Below are 27,554 nucleotides of genomic sequence, written 5' to 3'. Positions count from 1 at the left end.
ATATGACTGTCTGACTGACATGAAGGGAACAGCATATGAAAATTTGCTATCAATGTTTTATCTATGGAGCTTGCTTATCTGATACTGAAGGGACCAGCCCCTCATCGGATCCCCTATTTCAGCAGCCATGACAGGCTGCAGAAAAGACACAGCAAAACGAAGTCCTCCAACTCAGCAAAATGTGCTGAGTTCACTCCCTTGCCAGTCCTCCTAGTCACTAGGAATCCAGATACCCTCCATATGGCAAGGAACCAATCAGACATTAGCTTGCAGGCTCTGGATATGCTTTATGATAACAGAGGAATGCAGAGCATAACAACTGCCCAGGGAGAGCCTATAGGCCATAGCAACCAGTTGACCAGTCAACTTAGGACTGGTTGTTCAAGCTTGAAAATGTACCAATCCTGAGGTTGTTACAGACCCCCTAGACACTCTCTTTGTTCACCCCAATAAATTGCCCACCCCTCAGTCCTTCCAGGTTCTTCTGGACCCACCGGCTGTGTCAGATGGATGGAGCAACCGAGTTAACTTGTTAAACAGAAAAAAAAACTCTTTGTTTTTGCATTGGAATGGGTATATTTTGGTGATTTTAGAGTTCAGAATTTGGGCACAATACACTTAAATTAATAATTAAGGTAATATGCATCCCCTTCCATATGATAGTGTCTATGCTGTGCAATTTCTTATGGTGAATTTATTTAGTGAGTAGATTAGGAGGTGTGGAGGTTTCATTCAGTTTCCGCACTTTTATCTAAGTATGGGTATAAAACATTGTTTTACTTTCTAAATGGTGTGTGTGTGTGTGTGTGTGTGTGTGTGTGTGTGTGTGTGCTGAAGAGAGAAAAGAAAAAGAAAACATGAAAAAGATTTGGCAACTGGGCTTAGGATGGAAACACTTATCTCTCCTTTATTTGCATTGTTTAATTTTAGGCATATAGATGTGAATGTAAATGTGAACTTGTTTCTCCCTAACAGCAACACAGTCTCAATCTTCCTATTCTTTCACTTATACTTCATTCAGTTATATATAACACATGATTAAATACAACACATGATTAAATATCATAAGTTATGACAGTCAGACTTACATGCAGAGAATAGAGGACCAAATCAGTGGTAAAACATTAACAAGATATAGTCCCTCAGAGACTATCTATCCTGAAAAAATGAAAGAAATACTTATAAAACTTCTTGAAGATGATAAATAAAACTGAGAACCCAACAAATTACTGTATTTTATATATTTTTGTTGTGCCCAAATTCTGAACAACAAAATCACCAGGAGACACATTCCAATGCAAAAGAAAAGAGGCTTTTATTATTAACTAGTTAACTGCATTAACTCATGTCCTTTGTCCATACAACATGGTAGCTGGAGTGAGAAGGACTCCAACGGGCAGTGAGGTGGGGAATTTATTGGGGGAGCATGGAGAGTGTCTAGGCATATGCAACAGCCTCAGGATTGGTCCAATTCTGAGCTTGGGTGGCCTGTCCTGTGGTGATTGGTCAACTAGTTGTTATGGCCTATAGATCTTCCCAGGATGGTTGCTATGCTCTGCATGACACTGTTATGCTACTTTTACCATAAAGCTCTGTAAAGCACCATAAAGCATGACCAAAGTCTGCCAGCAAACTTCTGATTGGTTCCTTGCCATGTGGGTATCTGACCTCTTAGTGACTGGGAGAAGGGGCAAGGTCAGGCAAGTAGGTGTTGATTCTTTTCTGCAGTCTGTCATGGCTGCAGGGTCTAGGTGAGGGTCTGGTTCCTTCTATTTTAAGTATGAATAATCACATACATAGTGATGATGCATATCATAGCACAACTCAAAATATGAAATTATTGAGGGTCCAGTTATCAAGATGGCTCAATAGGTAAAAACACTTGCTACTAAGACTGATTTTCGATTATTTCATAATTGGGAACTGCATATTGGAAGGAATGAAATGACCATAGTGTTTCACAAAGGCACTGTGTATGTGTTCCATATAGGCACTGTGTATGTGTACCATATAGGCACTGTGGTATGTGTGTGCCTACATGTATACACACACACACACACACACACACACACACACACAGAAATAAAATAAAAATGTATTATAATAAATTTGTTTTTTAAGTCAAAGTTTAAGTACAAATAATTATAAATTTCTCAGACATACTTTATTACAAGAGAAAGGATAAAAGGGACTGACCATTGCTCAGACAATCATAAAAAGAACTACAGGAAATCAAGGAGTTTAAGATGTTAGATGATATAAAATGGTGAATGGCAACCCTGTGATTGCCTAAGCATTAGACAAATCTGCCTGGTCAATCCCCCTAATTGTTCCTGGGAGGCAGATTGCAGCCTTATCCCATTTTATGGATAAGGAGTCTATAAAATATAGGTTTAAGAATTTGCCCAAGGCCAGGGGAAATTTGTTTCAGACTCCCTCACATATTTTAAGTAGCTGTGTGCTGTTTCAGAGAGGTGAGATTAGAGTCCCTTCAAGTTATAAACTAGTTAAGCCTTTTAATTCAATTTTAGGCTCAGATTTTTCAAATGAAAAATGTTTTGTGTATTTTAATTTTGCCTCAAAGGGAGTATTTCACCACTGAAAATTGAGGTGGTATATGATTGATCGACCATTTCTAAAACTATAGCCACTTTGCCTACAGTAAATTCAGTTCTTTATTTCTTACTTACATCTATTCCCTTCCCCCATACTTAAAACTTAGGCTATAAGAGACTCACATATATTGCTATATTCATAGCTTTGGTGCTCTTAAAAGTAGTTCATATGATCAACACATTTATCTGAACTAGGACACATGTTTTCTGCTTTGTGGCATAGAAGATGATTGTACCAAAATGAAGATTGATTGATTCATTCATTAATTTACATGGCAACATAAATCTATTTATGTGTCAAACATTTCCTGGACATTGAGTATTCAGCAGTGCCCATATCAAAACATGCAGAAGTCTCTGTCCCTATGGGTAAGATAGACAATAAACATGATAAAGAAACAAAATATATGACATTTGGTATAGTAAATAGACTAAAGAGATCTAGGAAAACAAATCAGAACAGGATACAATGGGGAGAAAGGCTGCTCATGTATGTATGGCCATTAACCTTAGGGCCTGTACCACACTGTGCAAGTGCTCTGGCTGTTTCTCAATAGACTGTCAATGCTTTAGACAAGTCAATGGCAGGCAACTTCAGGAAGCCAGCATTTGAGTATAGAATTAAGAAAATGAGTAGCTAGTTTGTATTATAAATTTTTTCCAGTTGAACTTTTATTTCTTTATTTAAAACATGACATAATAGATCATCAAAATACTAATTTCCATTTCCAAATGTTAAGTCTTTGGTACAAGCATTCATAATATTTGTATACAACTATTCTATCAATTTTACTAATGAAATTTTCATTGACAAATATTTCAAAGTCACATAAAAAGTAAAATTAATGAGTAGAATCTGTGAATCAGTAGATGAATGGTCTCTTATGAGGATATAAAACAGTAAAGTAATTTATTTTTTAGTATAACATGATGTTTAGAAATTTTGAAATAAAAATGGAATTTCTTTATGTGTAATGTTGTCAGGTATTTCCAGCAATGATACAAAACTGCAAATCAATTTGAATTTCAGACAAGTATTCCTGAAACATTTTGATAGATAAACTTAAAATGGTATTTGCCTGAAGTTAGATGTCCTTTCTTTACTTTGCAATTTTAATTCAGTGCAACAATGCAAATAATACATAATCTATGTATTCAATCATCTGTGAAGTCACTTGTGGGTTGACCTTGACTATACTGATGTGGTCCAAGCTCCTACAAATTCCAAATTGTGAAAGCAGAACAATCATAGAGAGAAAAATGTACAAAAATGCAGATGAACACTGTGGAGTTCAGGAAGTATGACTATAGTTCACAGTGGGTGAGGGAAAGAATTTGTCCTATTGTGATTTATCAGAGAAAGTAGAATCTGTCCACACACAACATTTTAAGTTATCTGAGTGACACAACAGGATTAAAAAGAAAGGCAAGTAATTCAGTATACAGAAAACTGGATTCAGGATGGCTCCATCAGTTTTGGGTGACTTATAGGCTTCCTACTTTGGATGATGTTTACAAGAGCAAACATCTTTACTGAGTACTTAGAGTAATACTTAGCCTTGCCTCTCTGTTTACAAAGGTTGCTTCCTGAATGAAACAGTAACCAGGGAATCTGAAACTCCCTTTTGGAGTGCTTAGTCACATTAGCATAAAAATTTAGAAACAGACTCAAGGAAGCTCAAGGACAGTTTAATTGAGTTTGTGAGAGAAAAACAAACAAACAAACAAAAAACATGGTAAATCTTGGTGGCTGCTGGGAAGAGGGTGGAAGTGAAGAGGAATCTAGCAAGCCATGCTTTTGAGTTAGGGTCCAAGAAAGCTGGTATGCTCAGCAATTGAGTTGGGTGTGCATCTGCCTATTGGAAAGCGGAGGGCGTCAGAGAATGAATGAAAAGTCACAGAGTGTCAGGGAAAGTGTGCTTAGATGGGGAAATCATATTTAAGATTTTGAAAGAATTCTTAGAAGTAAACAGCAAGAAAATTAAGCCTTTTGAGGTTAGAACTTAAAAATTAGGTAGGCATAGCTATGGGGATCTGTGAAATACAGCACTGAGGGAGGGCCTCCTGGGAAGCAAGGGAATCACTATTCCTCCCCTCTCCTTAGCACATCTTCAGATGAGTCAGCTTTCCTGGGGAGGTGGACTCCTGTCAAAGTGACTGATAGGCCCACCCAGATAAGTTCTCAAGGGAGGAGACAAGACTTTTTAATATTTTAATCTTTGAAGCAGATCAGAATGTCATGTCTATATCCAGAGTCAATGACAAAGTCTGTTTTTTAATTTATTTTGCAACCTAACAGAGTTTTTTAAAGCTCCTTTAATATGGTAGTTTAAATCCTCGGGGGCTGGGAATACCTTTGTAGTGTTACCAAGAAAACAGGAAATGAGATCCAAAGCTTACCACAGGAGAGGGGCCTATTCTTAATAGCTTGGAAGCCTCCTAATTTTGCTACCTAACATTCCTCTTCAAGAGCTGATACCCTAAAATCATTTAGGAGCTGGCCTGAAATAAACCTAACCCATTTTTTTACCATGGAAATCCAGGTATCCAGCTCTAAATCGGTTCTCCAGTAGGGATTAGTGTTTGCACTGCAGCTTTGGTTGCACTTTATGTATCTTCCAGGCAGGAGAGACATGCTTATGTAGGAGAAGAGAAAAAAAAAGCTGGCATTCTTCACTGTGGCCAGGATAAAATCAAGGGCATTCCCTGCATCAGACTAAAAACACTTGATGAATATCCCTATCGTCATGCAGACCAGTTTTTATCTTCTGTCTTCAGAAGCACTGTAGTCTGTTGCTCTGCATAAAGGAAACACTTTTATCCTCTTTTCTACTAGAGAGAGAGAGAGAGAGAGAGAGAGAGAGAGAGAGAGAGAGAGAGAGAGAGAGAGAGAGAGAGAGAGAGAGAGATTGAGTGATTCTAGCTTTGGGAACAAGTAAGTGATTGAATCACTTAGCAAGAATGTTAGTATATAAATATAGCCCTTGCTGCATTCCTGGCCTCCTCTATTCAATATTCATTATAATCCTCAAAGTAGGTAGCATTATCCAGATTATAAATAAAAAAAAGGGCAAAGAAAGTTAACTTATAATTTTGAATCTAAGAACCAAATTTGGAACTGGGTTAAAAAAAAAGGATTGTCAACTTGCTAAAGATCTTATGTTAATTATTGAACATTATTTTATAAAAGATTATAATTCTGCTTTGTTTTCATGATTTCTTAATCCATACTGACTCCTTTTCTATGTTAATATATAATTTGTTCTTTATTTTTTGCATCATTTGAACAGTTGCCGTTTGTTAAGCCATTACAGTCCTGAATTCCCATAGTTTATTTCCAGCTATTATCTGATAAACTTAAAAGTTATTATTTTTCTTACTTCAGAACACTTCACTGAACTCAGCTGGATTCACTTTGGTGGGGAAGGATTTTTCATGTGGTTGCAATTTATGACAGCTGAGAAAGTGATATGAAGACATAACAAGCATTCTTCCCACCAACCTTGTCCCAGAGCCTCGTCAACCTCAAACAACACACAGAGACTATTCGTTACAATGCTGTTGGCCAATGTCTGTGGCTTCTCACTGGTTAGTTCTGTCTTAAGTATTACCCATAACTTCCAATATATATATATATATATATATATATATATATATATATATTTCTATAAGGTCTTATCTTACGGAGGACGCTAGCCTCATAATCCTCTCTTTCAGGGATCACATGGTGACTCCTAGTCTTGACTACATTTCCTAGAATCCTTCTCAACTCCTAGTTGCATGCGGTTTGCATCCCTATTGGCCATCAGTGCTTTATTTATCAACCAATAAGACAAACATATACACAGAAGAACTTCTCCCATCATGAAGGCCTCCTCATTCTCACTGGCATTTGTCTAGATTTCAGGAAGCAGTGATTCTCTTCAGGCATCTCTTTCTGCCTGATTTGTTGCTATGACTAGAGTGAGTATCCTTGATATAAGGCCATATTGTGGAAATCAGTTTCGTGACTTGAACAAAGTTTTGGAATTCCATGGAGCCTAGTTTTTGAGAGTAGCATCTATCCTTTACCACAGAAACAGATGAAGGTGATTGTATAATTATCTAAGTAGAAGGATTATAGAAGGATTTTGGAGTCAGTTTATATCACTAATCTCCCAAGGTTAAGTCTCAAGCCAAAGGAAAAGGACATTATAAAAAGAATCATCTTTTTTCAGATCCATTTTCAAGGATAATACTCTAAATTTTTACCATGTTTTAAATTATAAAACAATATGTGATATGATGCTTAAAAGGCTTCCATCAATGAGATTTAAGAAAAAAATAAACTAATTAGGAGTAAAAATCTGCCCAGAAACCTCAATACCTAAAACAGATCCTGCTGGACGTTCTACCTAGTAAGTATCCTATTATGTGATAAAACATAATGACCAAAAGCAACACAAGGAAAGAATGATTTGTTTGGTTTACATATTCTGATCACTGTCCTTCATTAAGAGCAGTCAGCACAGGAACTTAGAGGCAGGAAGTGAAACAGAAATCACAGAGAAACACTGATTACTATTTTGCTTCCCAAGGTTTGCTCTACTTAGTGTTTTTATACAACTTAGGATGCAGGTGTAGCAGTAGCCACAGTGGTCTACACTCTCCCATATCAATTACTAGTTAAGAAATGTCCTGAAGACTTGCCTACAGGTCAGTCTTATGGAAGCATTTTCTCAATTTAGATTCCTTCTTTTTAGATACTCTAGCTACTTGTCAAGTTGATAAAAAAAAACTAACCAGAACAGAACTCTCTTTTTTGTCTTTCTGTGATAAGTGTTAACTGTAGATGCAAACTGAGACAGAAGTTCAGCTGTTTTTCTGAAGGAAGAAATTAGCTGACAAAATGTTGGAAAAGTTGTAGCTACCTCTTTGTAATTGGTTTTCCCTTCCATATGAACCAGGATCTCATGGTAAAACATTCATCCCTTGATGCTTCATAATAATGAGTATTTATTCAGAAACAGAGGATGAAAACAGCTATCATGTGTTCACCCCTCTAATTCTACCTACTTTAAGAATTAGTTAAGGTACTTGTAGAACATGATTGAAATATAAAGCACTGTCCATATTCTTTTTTTTTCTTTTCTTAAGAGATGAGCAAAAAATTAAAACAATGAGAAAACTTTCAGATGTTTCCAAAAACTCCTGTGTCTTGGGGAGGCCACTGAGCAAGCAGGACAAAGAGATATACATGCTGAGGTATAGCTAGTAAATATCCCAATGTGTCTAGACACAGGGAGTAAAAGAGTTGCAATATGAGGAGACACTTTAGAAAGAAGTTTGTACTGGGTTTCTAGTGCTATGAACATGTTCTAATAATAAAGGTTTTGGAGAAGGAAATTCCAGTGTTTTAAGTCTTAGATTTAGACACAACAGCTCTTCTATATTAATTTCCTTTCTGTAGGAATTTGAATGAGTTTTCTCATTCTTAGTTATTGGAATACTTGGTCCCCAGGAACTGTGGCATTGCTGGAATGTGTTAGTGGAAGCAGGATTAAGGTTTCAAAAGCCATGTACTATGTTCAGTGCACTCTCTGTTTACAGTTTCAGACAGGAGTTCTCTGCTTTTCCCATAGTCCTATCTCCCTAACTCTCCAGAGCTACAAATCTGCACTCAATTCCTTCCTCCCCTAAGTTGTTGCTTTGGTCATGGTGTTCTATCACAGCAAAGAAAAATAACTGAGACACTTTCTTATATGGTAATGAAAACACCCTCAGCTTCCATAACTATTCTCTGTTTTGTTTGTTTTACTTAAAGAACCATAGTCTCCTTTGAAATATACATACAAAAAGCTGATTTTATATAATGAAGCATTCACATGGTTTCTTTGTAAAGGATCATAGGACAGAAGCAACAGACTTGCAGGATTACCATTCCCTTCACTGAGGCACTGTTCCAGGTCATCCCTTAACTTGAGTTAAATAAAATGAAAATTTAATTCAATGTTTTGAAATGGTCTTTCCATCCTTTTCAACCAAGAAAGAACAAGCAACACTTGAAATAAAGTTAAACAATAGCAAGGAACATTCTTTTTTTTCCAGTGGGGACATTTTGCAATTCATACTACATTTGTAAGACTCTCACTGAAGTACTAAATTAAAAAGGAGCTTTAATTTCCCAAGTGCTTCATTTCTGGGAACACCTTTCTTCCTGCGAGTTGAACTACTACTCCCTTGACACTGAATAGAGTTTGATTCATGTTATAGCTTTGAGGAATGTGAAACAGAGTAGTCCAGAATATAAGAACTCCCAAGTATGTTGATTCACCTTTTGTGTTAGTATCTGAAACAGGTAGGGAATGGATGGGAATTATATTTGATATGGGGATTTAACATGCAGGCACATGGAAATTCTATTTAAAATAATACCACAGTTACAAAATAGGAAACACTTCATGAAGAAGCACAATGAAAAAAAATCCCAAAATATGTTCAATAGCAATTTCTGTGGGAATAATGCATGGCGATTCTGTAATGATGGAAGGTACCTTATTGGGTTGGAGTCAAGGGTTTCTACAAAGACACATCAAGCAACAGATCCCATGTGATAGGTTTATTGGGTAGGGGGTTGCAGAGACAGTCTCTGAGTGAGAGTGGAAGGAAGAGATCTTGGAGAAAAAGTGCTTGATTTTGTAAGGGTAATATCACAAATACATAGGGAGTATACAGACTCATTCTTTGTGGCAGTAGCAGCAATGCTGTATCTTGGTGGCTGATAAGGACATATCCTGCTGTTTCTTAATTCCTGAGGGCAGACCATTAGAAAGGCCTGAATCTTAACAGATTCCATGAAAGACACACTTCTTTTTTCCCCATTGTTCTTTGTGGACAATGATTTTCCATAAATTGTCCTTTCTAAACTCAGGAACATAAACATAAGTTAATCCTTATAAAATTTTAGTTTCATTTACAATTCTTTTTCACATATCAGTATGATCAAAGCTTAAAGAAGGGTTCCTCAATTTTACTTTTAAAAATCTTCATAATGTTGTTTATTATATTTTCAGTTGGTCCTAAAACTAGAAATGAAAGAAGGATGGGAAGGAAGAGAGAGAGGACACATCTAGGATCAACTTTGTTCTCTTATTTATGGTGTTTGAAACTCTATCAATGTTCCCTCTATTTCCCTCATTTTCCATTAGTGTTTTTGTCTAACCACTATGAAACACTTTCCTTTCCATCTGTCTAGCCCAAGTCATCACAATTCTAAAGAATGAAAAAGAAATATTTGCCAAATACCAATATTTGAATTCTGTGTAGTATGACAATCTAGAAAAAAGGGATAGAACTCACATCTTGGGTAGGAGTATTTTGTTTTTATGTTTAAAAGGCTTGTGCTATTATAGAAAGTAAGGTCAATCATATCTCTACCTAATACATATAGCAGGAAACTTTCTCTGATATGAACCAGAGCTTGAAAATCGAGAAGAAACTGTTGTTTCTAATCACACATAAATATCACACAGAGACAATTGTTTTTTTTTTCCTTCTGTGAAAATAATATGTTTAACCATTAAATTTAGGCACAAGGTTGACACAATCTGATCATAAGTGGTTTCTAGTCCCAGGTGCCTTGGAAATGCCATTTAGCGATACAAAGAAAAATGTCCACCATCTACTTCTCTTTAAAGCAAGATGTTTGGCTATGGGTCTCTGCATCTGTCTCCATCAGTTGCTGAATGACAAGCTCAAAAAAGAATCTGTATGCACTCATTTCCATACAGGATGAATATACTAACTTTATGGGATTATTGTTTTGTAAAAGTGAATGGCATGAAAATTTAGGTATCTCCTACATGATGATGGAAAGAATAATAGTAATAACAAATTAAAATTTGAAAAAAATATTAGCTTTCTTTTATTAGTAGGATAAAAAAACTCTATCAAGAAAGTAAGTAGAATAATGTATGATTTACAAGCACAAATTTCATTCGTTTGTGTGCTTTAATCCTTTAGAAATCTAAAGTGTTAAACTTTAATTTAAAGATTATATGCTAAAATCCATCTTTCCTCAATGTGGAATGATCTTATTTCTGTTTGATTAAGTTATTAATAAACACCCAAGTTTATCAATTTTCCTTAAAAAATGAAGGTGATATAAAATGAAGGTAGCTACTATGTATAAAGCTATTCACAACTTCTGGGATTTACTGAGCAGCTATTTTGTATCAGGAACTGAGCTAAGTGCTAATTTTGTTCACTTTCAGAATACAGATGAGAGGTACACACTGTATCCTAGTTATCTTGATACAATTGAGTAACTTACACACATAATTATGATTAAGAAACAGTAGTAGATAGTCTCAATCCATTTCTTTTACACATCAAAGATTTTGTTTCCACTCCAGAGATCTGTGGCTTAGAGACACTTTATCCAGGTATTCATATCATTCATTGGATATTTATATATCTCCAGCATTTCTCACCTGTTACACATCTTTCCAGATATTTGAGTTATAAACTGAAGAAAGTTACTATGGTGGTCACTACACAATACAGAAAGCAGACAAATAATAAATATCCACATCTGTGAACATTTATAAAGTCAAATAGAGCATTTGAAAAATATGTGCTATGTGAAGGTGAGAAGGGCAGGGGAAGGGAGAGAATGGAGTGTGAGAGCATGTAGAAGTGAATTGGAACTGGGCGTTATTTTTAGTTGAAAGGTGAGGATAAACCTTATGTCAGGGTAGTATTTAATAGTTTGGAGGGAGGAAAAATAAGAGATAAATGTTTTAATTAAAATACAATATCAAAAAACAACAAAAGTGTTAAATATTATAAAGCCCAAGAGTGGTACACTGATTTTAGCATCACAGGATCTTGATAAGACAACTTTAAGATAGTAAAGACACCCCCATGGAGGGCCTCACCCTCCCTGGGGAAATGAGGGGATAACGGGGGGGGGGTGTTGGGGGGAGGGCACGGGAGGAGGGGAGGGAATGGGAGAGGGACCTGGAACTGACTTGTGAAGCAACCTCGTTTCTTATCTAAATTTAAACTGGAAAATAAAATAAAAAAAAAAAAGATAGTAAAGACCTGAGGCAGTAAGTTTAAAGGAGAAAAGGAAAAGAACAACCCAAAGCAGATAGATAGATGTCTAAAAGTTCTCAGTACAAATAGGAAAGGGAAAATGAAATAAGGGTCATATTTTATTATAAAGGAAATATTTTACATACCATTAAGGAAATATTGTAGCATGCTTGATTATTTATTTGTATGATGACAAACAGAAGTTAAATCTACAATGTGACCAACTTGTGTCATCAAGTTTTATTTCACTATAAAGTTTAGATTCTATGTAAATGGAGATGATTTTATATATATATATGTATAATTTATTTTATGAAAGAAAGTCCATAAATGAGACAACTACATGAGGACTGAATTTGAATGAAAGAGGAAAGGATTGTGACCAAACACTGTCCTCAAGCTGAGTAAGGAAAGAGGAGAATACTATGGATGTGGGAACAACAGACCTTGGCTGGAGGCCCACTTCCCCATAAGCTTGGGAGCAGGCAGCTTTAACCTACTACAGAGAAGACATGTTTACTAAAAATATGTATACTAAAAACAATCCGGTGCCCCTAGGAAATGTTCACCAGAGCAATAAGATCCTGATAAGAACTTGACCATGGGAACACCCTGACTTTGACCTTTTCCAATGACTAACCGCCTCTTCCTGATGCCCCGCAGATCATAGAGAGATAATTACTTCAGAAACATAAGACAGGACATACTCAAAGGAGAGATCAAAGACACAGAGAATTTTCCCCATGATAGACTATTGATTCCAGAAGTCACTTTGGAAAGGTTTTGGGATTTTAGAATTTACATGCTAATGGATAATGGAAGAAGCTCATGGAATTTGGAAACAATGATGAGAGTGAGGTATTCTACTTGTTGCCATGAGGGTCCAGAACTACTCTCACATACTCAGATATCGAGATGGTGCTGGATGTTACATATTTATAATGTTTAAAAAAAAGTTATGCTAAGCTGGGTAGTGGTGGCTCCTGCCTTTAATCCTGGCACTCAGGAGGCAGAAGCAGGAAGATCTCTCTGAGTTTGAGGCTAGCATGTGTAGAGAATTGCAGTCCCCAAATAATACACAATACACTGTATTAATTATGAAGCTGTTGGCCGTTTGCTTGGTTTCTTACTGGCTATCTCTGACTTAAGTATTTAATCCATAATTGTTAATCTAAGTATTTCTCTTACAAGAGAAAGGGTCAGGACTTCTTACCCCTATGGCGGCTACATCGTGATTCCCTGTGTTTCTCCTTCCCAGAATCCTACTCGACTCCTAGTCCTACCTATCTTGTACCCCTATTGGCCAACAGTGCTTTATTCAACAACCAATAAGAGACAGATTTCAGAATGACATCTCCCATCATCTCCTCTTTTCTGGTCTCTGCAGGAGGTGTGGCAAGGGAAGACATTGTACCAAGGAAGACAGGTCAACTCCAGACAGACAAGGCAGACCTTTACAGCCAGGAAACTAGTCCAGGGGCCTCATGAAGGCCCCAAAATCCAAGGTAGTCTGGACATTCCCAGTAATGGTGGAACATAGCCTCTCCCAGGACAATTAGAAGATCCACTGCCCATTGTAAATAATATGGCACTGGATAATACATTAGCTACAGAGGATGAATCAATTATATCAGCAGGAAATACAAAATGTATATTTTGGCAAACTTCTATATAATATCATAGAACCAAGTTACCAGTTAAAGAAAATAATACAGTGATTAATGGCATTTTAGACACTGAAATTGATGTCACCATCATAAATCAGAAGTCTTGGCTCATGGTTTGGCCTTTAAAAGAGGTAAACGTTCAATTCTTAGGGATTGGAACCCTATCTCAAGTTAAACAGAGCATTGGATAAATTGACTTTATTGGGCCAGAAGGACAGACAGCAAGGTTAAAGCCATATGTTGCAGATATTGCTATAAATATCTGGGGTCATGGTCTATTACAGCAATGGAATATGCAGATTAACATTCCTCCTGTATCAGATAGGAATCTTGCTGGTAGAAAGATTTAGTAAGGCAGTACAGAAAACAGATGCCAAACATACAGGCTGTACAGAAACAGGATGCTAGTGCCAAACCTACATAGAAAGCAAAAAGTCTACCCTTAAAATGGATAACAGATGAACCTGTCTGGTTAGGTCAATGGCCTATGACATCTGAGTATTTAGAGGCTTTGAGGAGTTCATTCAGGAACAGCTAGATGCTGGACATATTGATGAATCAACTAGTGCATTGAATTCACCTGTTTTTGTTATCAAGAAGTATGGAAAATGGAGAATGGTTACTGATCTTTGGGGCATCAACAAGGTAATTCAGCCTATGGGGTCTCTACAACCTGGGATGCCACTACCTTCTCGAATACCTATGGATTGGCCAATTATAGTTACAGATTTGAAAGATTGCTTCTTCACTACAGCATTACAAGAAAATGACAGAGAAAAGTTTGCCTTCACAGTACCTACCTATAATAATAATTCCCGACCAGTACAAAGATTCCAGTGGAAGATGCTGCCTCAAGGTATGTTAAATAGCCCAACTTTGTGTCAATATTTTGTGGATAAAGCTCTAGAAATAATTCTTAAACAATTTCCACATTTGTTAATATATCATTATATGAATGACTTATTATTGTCTGATTCAAATAAAGGTACTTTGGAAAAGGTGTTTGAAGCAGTAAAGGAAACTTTGCTTTGATGGGAATTACAAATTGCCCCAGAAAAAATACAAAGAGGAGACTCTATTAATTATTTAGGGTATAAAATAAACTCTCAGAAAATCAGAATGAAGAAAGTACAGATCAGAAGAGATTGCTACCAGACTCTTAATGATCTTCAAAAACTATTAGGAGAAATCTCTCAATTACAGACAATTATCGGTGTAGAAGGGCATGATTTAAAACACCTGAAAATGGCTTTAAATGGAGATAAAGACCTCAACAGCCCTCGAGTACTATCAGCAGAGGTAGAAAAGAGAATATTAGAAGTACATGCAGAGCATGTGGATTCAAAACTGGACTGTATTCTGGTTATTTTACCATCTAGAGAATACTCCTCAGGAACTTTAATGCATCATACTAGAATGGGTATTTCTGCCATATAAACCAAATAAAAACTGAAAAACATATATAGAAAAGATCTCAGATTTGATATTAAAAGGTAAGTTGTGGCTTCATCAACTGACTGGGAGAGACCCAGCAGAAATTATTGTACCTTTTACTAATGAGGAAATTTCCTCCTTAGGGAAGGATAATGAGTATTGGCAAATAGCTTGCAGTGACTTTTTGTGAACTATTTGTAACAACTACTGCAAAACAGAGAGAATTAAATTCATAAAGAAAACATTTGGATTTTTCCACTTATCGTGAGACAAACACCTATTTCTGGAGTTCTTACCTCCTACATGGATGCAAACCAATCAGGTAGGTCAGGATATAAATGAGGGAATATAAGTAAAGTAGTTCAAAGCCCTTACAACTCTGTACAAAAGGCAAAGTTATATGCTATTCTCATGGTACTAAAAGACTTTACAGAGACTCTCAATATAGTCACTGATTCTCAGTATTCAGAAAGAGTTGTCTTGCATATTGAGACTGCAGAATTTGTTCCTGATAATACAGAATTAACCTCATTGTTTTTACAATTGCAGGAAATCATCAGAAACAGGACTCATCCTATATATATAACACACATCAGATCCCATACAGGTCTGCCAGGTCCTCTGGCACAAGGCAATGATGAAATTGATCGTTTATTAGTAGGTAATGTGTTGAAAGCTTCAGAATTTCATAAGAAACACCATGTTAACAGCAAAGGTTTAATGAAGGATTTTTCTATCACCTGGCAACAAGCCAAAGAAATAGTAAGAAATTGTCCCAGTTGCTCATTCTACAATCAAACTCCATTACCAGCAGGTTGTAATCCTAAAAGTATTCACAGAAATGAACTTTTGCAAATGGATGTATTTCACTTCCCAGAATTTGGCAGTTTGAAATATGTACACCATACCATAGACACATTCTCAGGCTTCCAATGGGCTACTGCCCTCAGCTCTGAAAAAGCTGTTTCTGTCATTACATGCCTCTGAGAGGTGATGACTGTTATGAGTATACCTGCACAAATAAAAACTGACAATGCTCCAGCATATGTCTCCAGTAAATTGGAACAATTTTTCAAATATTATAATATAAAACATGTAACTGGTATAACTTACAATCCCACAGGACAAGCAGTGGTTGAAAGATCTAACTGAACCTTAAAAGAGATATTTCATAAACAGCCAGGGGGAACAAAGACCCCCAAACACAGGTTGCATAATGCTTTACTAATGTTGAATTTTCTTAATGCTAATGAAAGAGGACAAACTGTAGCAGAAAGACACTGGACTAAAGAGAAGATTTCTGAACTGAACCAACCGGTGTATTTTAAGGATGCTATGCCCTTAGCCTGGAAACCAGGATATGTGTTATGTTGGGGAAGGGGTTTTGCCTTTGTTTCCACAGGAGAAGAAAAACTTTGAGTCCCATCGAAATTAGTTAAGATTCGATCAGAACAGAAGACATCTCAGGAGGAGGAAAGATAACAGCTCATCTACAAAATCATATTCTACCATGGGTAAAGTGACCTCATAAAAGGAAAGAGAAGTGTTTTGCTTTTTGTCTTCACAGGTAAACTCAGCAAAGAATACTGGACATATGGATTCCTGAAGAAGAATGAATAGCTACCCTGAGGACCATCAAACAAAGAATTACTCACTGTATGGTATCAAAGTCTAAATCTCTCTATATTGTTTTTAATACCATTTTATCTTTGTTTCTTCATATATTTTTGTCCCCATTCACTTAAGTGAAGCCAGCTTTGGAGTTGGATTGGCTCTCCTACTCTAAATTTAAACATATTATTTAAATAAAATTCAGAATTTCTGCATTATATCAAAAGAGCTATTGATATAAGACAGAAGAAAATAAAATTAGGGACTGGTATCTGTGGATTTCTTTTTCTGAAATGTCTAATCTCCTTCATTTTTACCATCTTCCCTATTGTCACCTTTTCCAATGTGGATACATATAAAAATTAGAATATTTGTTTGGTAACATTCATGTTTGAATTTTCCAGAGAACAAGGGATTTCCTGATTGCAGTCTTCAACTGCTTCGGAAAGAGAATGAGCATCTACTTCCTCGACTTTCCAACTGATTTGACTGGATGCATCAGAACTGCCCCATATCATCGACTCCACCTGACAAGCACCATCCTGAAACTGGCTTGGAACTACGTCACTCTACACAACTCCGGACCAAGGAACTGATACAGAGCACCTTCTACAAGCTGGCCAGAGCTTCAGACTTGAGCTTAAATCTACACTAGAACTCCAGTCAAGTATTTCCTGCCAAACAGAGACTGTCTAATCTACTGAAGATTTTGTTACACATGAGATTGTCATTATCCCATCTTAACAGGAAGTAGTTTTGAGAATGCCACACCCCCTCTCCCTACTATTGATATTACAGGATAGTTTACAACTGTTAGTGTTAGTTTTCAATTATTTTGGAGTTGGGATTAGAAGGAGGTGTTCAGACTTGGGTGTTTCTTTCAGATAAATTTAGGTTTAGATGGGATAGATGTTTGATACATTTTGTTCATTGACACAAGTTAGTTTTGTTTTACGTTTAAATATCCTTTTTAGACTAAAAGGGGAATTGTAGGGTGAAATTTAGTACTCCGCCATTAGTCATGTGGCATGTTAGGGGCACATACAGATGAAGTAATAAAAGGGCGGTTTACTACACTGTTAACCACACCCACTTTAGGCATGACTAAAGACATAAACTGACATAGGCGGTGAACTATGTCACTATCCAGGCCCATTTTTGGGCATGGCTAGAGGCGTGTACAGAGGAAGGCAAAAAGACTGAGCAGCAGAACCTCTCGCCCTCTTTTTGGCTTCTAGTTCAGCTGTCGAAAAATACTTGGCTTATTTGGGTTGCTTGTTTTTCTCTTGTGAGTAATTTCTACAATAAATACTTACCTGTACTCTCAATAAGTATGCCTTTTATTGTTGCAGCATCAAGCATGGTCTGCAGAACTAGTTCTAGAACATCCAGGGCTACAAAGAGAAACACTGTCAGAAGAAGAAGAAGAAGAAGAAGAAGAAGAAGAAGAAGAAGAAGAAGAAGAAGAAGAAGAAGAAGAAGAAGAAGAAGAAGAAGGAAGAAACTAGGCTCTGTAGGACAGTGTCTAGTTTCATCTTCTTGGGGATTATTGAGACCTCGTTTTATCCCATTTTGAATACAAAGACAGATAAGTTTGTTTTTAAATTATGGAAATCCTTTATCTAAAAGTAAGAAGGTAATCCCTCCAGTGTCTGTACAAGAAGACTATGAATATGCATGTGTAATTATGGGATATATGTGTGAGCATGCTTCATTTGAAAGTAGAGTCAATGAGAACAACAAAGTAGAAGACACATTTTAAAAGATGACTATTATATTTCTGATGAAACTGAGAATGTTCAGCATGGTATGATTGTAGACATGACTATGTAATTCTCACAGACTAAGGAGTTGAGTGAAGTAAAGGACTTTTTCTTCCCACGACTAACCTGGGGCTGGAAAAGAGGGATCAACAATTAAGAACAATGGTTGTTCTTCCAGACGACATGGGTTCATATTCCCAGTACCCAAATGGCAGCTCACAACTGTCTGTAACACCAGTCCTAGATCTCTGTTCTAAGACTAAATTGAAAACCATTGTAGTGGGAGTTTCTTTCCCTTTATATCAATCAATCTGTATCAATATACACATTTTAACTAGCACACAGATATTAAACTCAGTATCTGGCAGGGTTTTTTTAAAAGAATATCAATGAATTTTCTCACCAACTTTCCCACTCATTACACTTATATTCTCCTTCAGAATATGATTGGATATTCTTTCTTTCTGCAGTTGCTTCTTCTTAGCTATTATTAGACTATCCTGCCTATGTCTACAGTCTATAATGTACCATTTTCTAGGAATAAATCTCAGTAATTGGGCTTGAAGGATTTGATTTTCCTAAGTTTAGGTGACAGATCTCCCTGCATTGGAAGCTTATGATAATAAAGGCGATGTTTTTACAACTTGATGTCCATACATGACTGTATGGCCAAAGTTGTTATTTTATCTCCCAGAATGAGCACAATAGACAAAGCAGTATTGTTGAAGATCCAGGATGTGGACATGTAATGCTCATCTTGGGATAGCACTGGAGCTCATTGGTAGAGGTTTTCCTACTTTTCCCAAAGTCTTCATTTCAAACCTTAGCTCTACAAGCAAAACAAAACCAAGATCCTTGACTTTCTAATGTTTGAAATAGCAGGCTCTGAGAACTAATGCATAATCCATAAAAATCTCTTGAAAAATAAACTTTTCCTTTCAAGTTAGAATGTTTGATATACATAGAATCAGCAGGTTGCCTCTTACAATTTCTACCCAACTGCCACTACTAAAGGAGCTATTCTTGTCTTCTTGGGTTCCTCCTTGTCACTTATCCAGGTTAGCAGGGATCCTGGAACTATGCCCAGGATGATTTTCTAGGAAACCTGGTATACATGGCAAAGCATGTTAGCATATGTCTAGATACGTGTGAAGGTTATAGAACAGATAAAATCCTAAGCTTGGCATTAAAAAGGTTCCAATCATAAAGCTCAATGTGAGAAAAGTGAAGTATCAAAAATGACTGGATCACAATTACAGAGCCCATCATACAGAGCAAGCCTGATAAATTAAACAGACTCATGAAACACGCAATGAGAAAATGTACAGAAGCAAATCAAATAGGATTATAAATATGTTTCCATTAAAAGTAGCTTGTTCAGAAAGGGAAGCTCATACCCAGTGCTTGCCAGGCATTGTACCTCCTGAAGGGGAATTGTCACAAGTGAGAAAACACTAGGTCTGTCTGATGGCTGAGAAGAAATACAAGGATTATCTTCCTAGCCACAGGAGAGAAACAAAATGATCTTTTCTCATCATTTGCAATAATGTGAAAACTGGCTTAAGTGGATTTTCTTCTCAACATTACCATTCGTGTGACATAAATACATATGGTGTTTCATGGCACAGTCAGAGTGTGGAATGGTTGTTCAGAGAATGCTCGTTTTGCATGGAAGTTTTACTAATGTTTCTGAATTGGCTTTTTCTTCTATTGCTAATAATACAAACCACAGACTTGGGAACTTATAATGAGGGAGGGTGATTTTGGTTCATGCATCTGGAGATACCCTTCTGAGTCCCAAGGTCTGACAGTAGATTGCAAGGAAAGATAATGAGTGTGTGTGTGTGTGTGTGTGTGTATTATTTTTTGTCTCTTTAATTGGTGGTTTGAATGAGACATATTCACTATAGATGAGTAAGTTTGAACATTTGTTTCTTGGTTGGTGGCACTGTTTGCAAATATGGAACATTTAGCAGGTATTTCCAGACTGGAGGAACCACATTAATAGGGTGGGCTGTACCCTTGTCTCTCTTCTAGGATTCTGATGAGCGTCTATAGTTGAAGATGTAATCAATCTGCTTCTTGCTGCAGTCCACCTGTTGCCATGCATGCATGCCATTACACACTCCTGAACCATCAACCTAAACTCTTCCTTCCTTTCATTGCTTTTGTTCATGGTGCTGCATCACAGCAACCAAAAAGTAATGAAGTCACTCTTTCTCTTCTAGTAAACCACTGCAATCTAATTAGGCATCAACCTAGGACAATATCATCATATCTTATCACTCCAAACAGCATTCTGAGATTCAGTTTCAATACCAATACAGTGGGGATTAAAGTTTAACAAGTGACATATTTTTTTGGGTTTTTCGAGACAGGGTTTCTCTGTGGCTTTTGAGGCTTTCCTGGAACTAGCTCTTGTAGACCAGGCTGGCCTCGAACTCACAGAGATCCACCTGCCTCTGCCTCCAAAGTGCTGGGATTAAAGGAGTGTGCCACCAACGCCCGAGGGACATACAGAAGTAAAGTGGGATTACTAATGATGGTATAAATATTCCTCTGTGACATCTGCTCCCTTGTCATTGAGTGAGAGGAAGTGACAGAGGAAGGAACAGTGAAGAGGCTTGAAGTAAATTAGTCCACTTCTTTAGCCCATACATATAGCATATAGATAACCAAGAGCAAAGGTAAGCTTATATTCTCATTTCCTCATCCTAGGCCTTCCTGAGGGTAGTCAAACACCAAGGGCAACCTCATGGACCTCATATGTCTTATTTTGTTTTGGTGTTTGTGTATGTGTGTGTGTGTGTGTGTGTGTGTGTGTGTGTGTGTGTATGTGAGTGTGTGTGTGTTGTGTGACACCAACAGATATTCCTGTGATTTATATCCACATTCTATGAAGAAATATGTGGTGCCCAGATCTAGTACCTGTAAGCTGTCCATCCATCTACAAAAGACAAAATTTCAGCATCTATTAGCAGGTCACAGGGCATGTGGAATCTATGGACTCTCATAGCACATTCTGAGAGCTAAGAAACTCTGATGTACCTGACATACCAGAGTTCTATCTTCTCATCCAGGGAATGAAAACCACGTTTTCTGGAAAGGTGTGGTTAACTAATATTCTGACTCATGAACTGGATGGGTGGGGGAATGTGTCACATCTTTCCTGAATTCTCATATGAATCTTACTTCCCCATTTAGAAACTGAAAGATACTTCATAAGAGAAAAACTTGTGAACTGCTCACAATAAGAACAATAGTTTAGGGGCTGGAGAGATGGCTTACCTGTTAAGAATACTGGTTGCTCTTCCAAAGTATCTGAGTTCAATGCTTAGCAACCCCAAAATGTCTCATAGTCATCTATTATGGGATCTGATGTCCTCTTCTGGCATGCAAGCATTCATGCAGACAGAGTATTCACATACATAATTTTTTTTACTGCTAAAAGAAGCTTACAAGTGTGTCTTTGCTTAAAAATCCCAAGATTGCTTGCTTCTACTGAAAAAAACCCCAAATCACTAGATCCCAGGTAAATCAGGTCTGCCACTTTGATACATTTCCTGTGATCCTCAACCCTCAGTGAATTTTCCCTTCCCTTGAATTTCATAGTATTTCCAACTGTATTTGTGGTTTCTGACTCTACCCTGTTCTGTATTAGTTATATCTGTCTCATTACGGGAATCCGTGTTGAGTGACCCTAGCTCATCTTACACATTATTCTATGCTTCACTACACTGTGTGAACCGGTAAAAATGACTGCATTCTCTATAGTATTCTAAGGTCCTTCCTTGAGTGACATCCTTTGATTCCCACAATGATGCAGAGAGATGATTGCTGGACATTCCAATTTCCCATATGAGGAAGTTGAGGCTTTAAGTCAATTGACCACATCTACAAAACTAAACAGTTGTGGAGTCTGCTCTCAGATAGATAGAGCTGCTTCCAGAAGTCAAGATCTTAACCACTGTGCTAGTGATACAGCACGATCACTTCATAGGACTATCCCTGTCTCTGTCTCACTGCAACTGTGACAGAACAGATAAAGTGACAGCATAGAACTTGAGTCCTCCACAGAGAATGTGGCGTTCAGAACTTAATGCATCGGCAGAGGTATTTAAATTAACCTGTCATGTTTCCTCCTACACTAGCTGAGGATGTGAGTCATCTTTTAGGAGAAGCAGCATGGTGCTGCTACTGAACAACCTCATGCAGCACTCATTCAGATGGTGGTTTCCAAATGGAACCTGTGTCATGACACAAATCAAGGTGTATACAGTGCACCCTGGGAGACAGATGATGTCAAACATCTGCTGAAAATCACATCCCCAAGTTGTTACAATCCAAGATCATAAACAAGGATAGGCACTGACACACTAATTATCTTGGTAGTGGGAGTCTATGGGTCTCACCTGGATGCTTATGCAGCAAGAAAGGTATTTAAGACACTGCCACAAACATTTTCAGACAAAATGAATGAAATACATAAAGAACATGGGGCTCCACAGACAAGGGCTAGAAATCTATCTGTGTGCATCCATGTGTATGTGTGTGCATGTGTGTGTGTGTGTGTGCTTGTATGTGCATGTATGTCTGACCACACGTGTGTATCACTTGCATATGCATCATGTATGTGAAAGTCAGAGCACAACCTTGGGTTTCCTTCCTCAGGAGCCATTTATGTTGCCCTTTGAGACAGAGTATAACTCAAATAGTAGCCTAGGTTGGATTTCACGAGCCACAAAGATCTGCCTATTTTCGCAACTAAAGTACAAGTGTGTACCATCAAACTTGTCTGTTAAACATGGGTTTTAGTGATGAAACATTGGTCCTAGTGACTGTAATACTAGCATCTTTATGGCTGAAATATCTACCTTGTCCCAGAAAGATATACATACATACATACATACATACATACATACATACATACATACATTTCAGGGACCTTGTACTGTGACAAGTGGTTCATATGTTATACACTCTTCTCTCTCTCTCTCTCTCTCTCTCTATCTATCTATCTATCTATCTATCTCTATCTCCCTCCCTCTGTTTTTCTTTTACACAGACACACATACACATCCCTAGACTTATAATGAGGTTTATAATAATAAACCAATTACCAGCTGTACATATCATAAGTGAAAAAGCACAGTCAATACACATTACTTATGGAACATCATTACTCAGTGGTCCAGCACAGTGTGGACCATCAGTTATCTACTCTGTTATCATATGACTAATTCGGGGCTATGACTGAAGTCAATGCCCAGCATCTCAAGAGAGAATTCTCCCATTGGTAGCCCTCCCCCAAAATCAAAATTCAAAGTATAGTATACATTGCTTTTGCCATTAAGAAATTATAAGGGGAACAAACAAAGTCAAGAACTCTGTATGATTGTGTATACATACATGTGTTTTATTCATGAAAATGTCACCCAACTTGCTAAAGTTGAAGTTGGTGAAAAGAAGATTCATTATCCAGCTATATCTGACTTAGTACTTGCTAATGCCATACCCCATTCTAGACTCTAATTGTAGCCTTCTTAAAGCTCATTTTATGTCCTTTCATTGGTTAGAAAATAAAGTATATAACTAGTATGTGCCAAGCATTATTCTAGGAAGCAGTAATCCAATGAACTCAGTGTTTCAAGAAGGTTCATGTTACTGTGTGCAGCTTCAAGCACAGCTGTACTTGGTAACATGTAGCAGCATGCATGTAGCCTCCAGATCACAGACTAAACACTAGGTAGAGTTAGGGAGAAACACAAAATATTGAAATAAACAAAGTCAATGCCATGCTATCTTTATCTTCTGCCTTCTTCTCAAATCTTTTCATATCAGCACTACTGACTTTTACTTGCCTAACCCTCTTGGTGTTTTTAGAAGGAGTTATTACATAAGCATGGTCTTATAAGGCAAGAAATTTCCTCCTTTCTAAAGATAACAAACAGCATCTTTTTTTCTCTGTCTTGTTTTCACTTTGTGGGGCATGTTACTGTGTACATGCTCTTGTGTGTGCACATGTGTTCATGTAGAGGTCAGAAGTCATGCTCATGTATCTTCACCTTTCACCCTGTACCATTTTAAATTTTATTTACTTTTAAAAACTTTTTTACATTTATTTACTTTTATTTTTACATTTAGTTATTTACTTACTTATTGTATATATGGGTACACATACAGTCCACAACCACAAAAGTCAGAGGACAACTTAAAGGAATTGGTTTTCTTCTTCATCCATATGAGTCCCACTTGTGAAGCTTGGTGATAAGTGTCTTTACTGGATATTTCATTAGTCTTCCATCCTATGTTTTTTGGGGCATGAGACATGATCCCTTGCCAAATCTGACATTCATCAGTTTGAGTGGTTAACTCCAGGGATCCTCCTGCCTCTGCCTCTGCCTCTGCCTCTGCCTCTGCTTCTGCCCCTGCCCCTGCCTCTGCCTCTGCCTCTGCCTCTGCCTCTGCCTCCTCAAAGCTGTGATTACAGATCCATGTCACTACACACAGATTTTTACATGGGCGTTAAGACACACACACACACACACACACACAGCTACAAAATGATATGCTGAACTTGCTTTCAGTTGGAATTATTAGAATAACATTACATTAAATAGAATATTTGCAAATAAAGCTATGGAATAAGATTTTGATTTATACTGAAAGAGAGAAACATCCCAGATGATTTATAACAGCCTTCATTGACACTTTACCAAAATGCATTCATGCAGCATGCCCCCTGTGTATCATTTTCTTCAATGTTAGAATTTTATTTTATTGTAATTCTAGAGGACCAGGAGGATGGTTCAGCTAGTAAAATTGCTTGCTGTGTCAGCTTCATGTCTTGAGTCTTGAGTTTGATTCCTGAAACCCAAGATGGAAGGAGAGTGCAACTCCAAAGGCTGTCCTCTGATCACCGCCCCCTCCCACATGAATGATCAAGAAAGTAGAAGAGGGTATTAGAAACCACATACTTATTTACAGACCATGGTTGAGAGGAGGAGCTATGTCTAGGAAGCAGCTGTCCTGGTACTAATCAAATGAGCATAGTCACTGGAACAGGAAGAAAGAATGGGAAGCCTCTGCCCTTAAGTCCTCCTAAGTAGTACAGCCACACAATTTGATCTTGTATTTCTAGCTCCTGACTATGATAAAACACAAGTTGATATTTGAAGCCTCTTAGATTTGTAATTTGCTGCAAAAGACACAAACCATTGCCTTCAAATGAATATATATCTATGTGTGTGTGTGTATAGATTTGTAATTTGTTGCAAAAGAAAACAAAACTATTTCACTAAAATGATGAATATATATATGTAGGTATGTGTATATACATACATATATTCATTCATATGGATGAATACACATACAGATTATGTAAATAAATATGCAACAACAACATTTAAAACTTATTTGCACTTTCCAATTCTGTAAATCTTTATAAATATAATTATCTCAATTAAAAGCACACTCAGTCCAATTACCACTAGATGTTACAAAATGAATTAAGTTTAATCGAATGTAAGAGCCAAGGGTTTAGTAATTATATAGTCAGGGAGTTGGCAGGAAGTAGTTACAAACATTGCTTTCTCCACTTTTGTTTTTCTAAACATAGAGAACAGATGGGGAGTAAGTTTTCCTTGGGTACCTATTGATTAGATACTGTAAGTCTGTGATTCAGTCAATGTTCTGAAAAGTTGTTGAATTGTCAATTAGACATTAAAAGACATTGAAAAGATATGGGACATAAAACTACTTCAAATGTGTTAATCTATTCACTCTTTTCATAATATCATTGAGCCTCCTACTGGCTAAAAGACATATTTTAGTACAGAAATCACAAATTTTTCTGCCTTTATAAAGTATTAGGCTTTCCTGTGTGGGAAATATAAAGCATATGCAACTTTTGAACTAATATCTGATAGCAGAAAATAATATATAAACTGGCTTTGAATATGCTCCAGAGCATGATGTGTTGTGGATGGATGACATAGTGGGATGATCAGAGAAACATTTGAGTTGAGACTTGAATAATTGGAAAAATCTAGGCACGTGTTGAGCTGATGATATCTTGGCAATAGGGCAAAAATGCACAAGCTAAAAATCAGCAGCAAGAGGCAAAGTTGTTAAATTTGAATATTGAAGGTGGTCCACACACAGGAGCATAGTAGTGGCATGGAGGCAAAGTGCCCAGATAGACATGGGAATCTTTGTGCTGGCTTGGAATCTGGAACTGAAGTAAAAGTATTGTTGCACTTCTTAGTCCTTCAAACCTCTCCTTCTACTGTTTCCACATGTTCTAACTCATTCCAGAGTGTCCCAGACTTTCATTTCATAGACTTCTATGCAAGCTCACTGTCACTGGATGTCAGTGAACACAAGTGACACTGAAAATTAACTGCTGTCACTAACTACAATTTTGATGACTGACTTGGAATTTTAGATTCCATGTTTTTTTTTAACTTAGAACCCCCTTTCTAAATATTGAGTAGGTGTTCTCAAATATATTTGAATTTCCCACTACAACTATTTTCATTTCTTGGAAGAGAGGAGGCATTTGTAATTTTGACACACATGATATCATATCTGTGACCAGAATTAAGCAAAAAAAAACATACTAAACTTTATGAAAAATCCATAGATATACCACTCAAAAATTACTAAGCCTTCAAAGCTGACATTCAAAGCTAGCATATATGCTATTGGAAACATGAATTAGTACTGAAAAATGGAAAACAGTAGTATAGGAATCAGAATGTCTAGACTTCTTTCTGTCCCTAATTGTAAAGACATCAAAATTAAATAAATTCCCATTGATTTTATGTTTTTTGAATCCCTAAAGGGAAAATGATGGACAAACACCTTTAATGTTCTCTTTCAGCATCTAACATTTCACGAAAATATTATGCATTCTGCACAAACTCTGAGCCGACCTTTTTCTGTTTTACTACGCACATCTTATACTTCACCTGTGCTGTTTTCCCCACATTTTTATTACAAGGGACTATTACTTTTTGAATGGCTTCTTTGAATGAATAAAGTCAATTCAAATCACAAGGTTAGCATCTTTAAAATTCTCTTCCCTAGAGTAAACTGAATGCATGGTTTTTATGCACCAGACACATTTCCCTTCTCATATTTAGAGAACCTTTTTCTGTTTTGTGGTTTCTTGAACATTTTAAAAACCCATTCATTCAAAGTAGGGCTGTCTGGCTTGTCTCGTATTTCCCAGAATATACAGTTATTCTGGAACGCTTTGATTTCATTTGCGGGGATTTCCAGATCTCCTCAGCAAAACTCAATAATGCTTCTTCCTGGGAGAATATTTAGAGTACAGATATAAAGACCAATGTGTTTCATAAAGATTCATTGCTTTCATATCA

Source organism: Mesocricetus auratus, unplaced genomic scaffold (genome assembly GCF_017639785.1).
Source record: "Mesocricetus auratus isolate SY011 unplaced genomic scaffold, BCM_Maur_2.0 Super-Scaffold_100004, whole genome shotgun sequence".
NCBI lineage: Eukaryota > Metazoa > Chordata > Mammalia > Rodentia > Cricetidae > Mesocricetus > Mesocricetus auratus.
Note: the sequence above shows the minus strand (reverse complement) of the source record.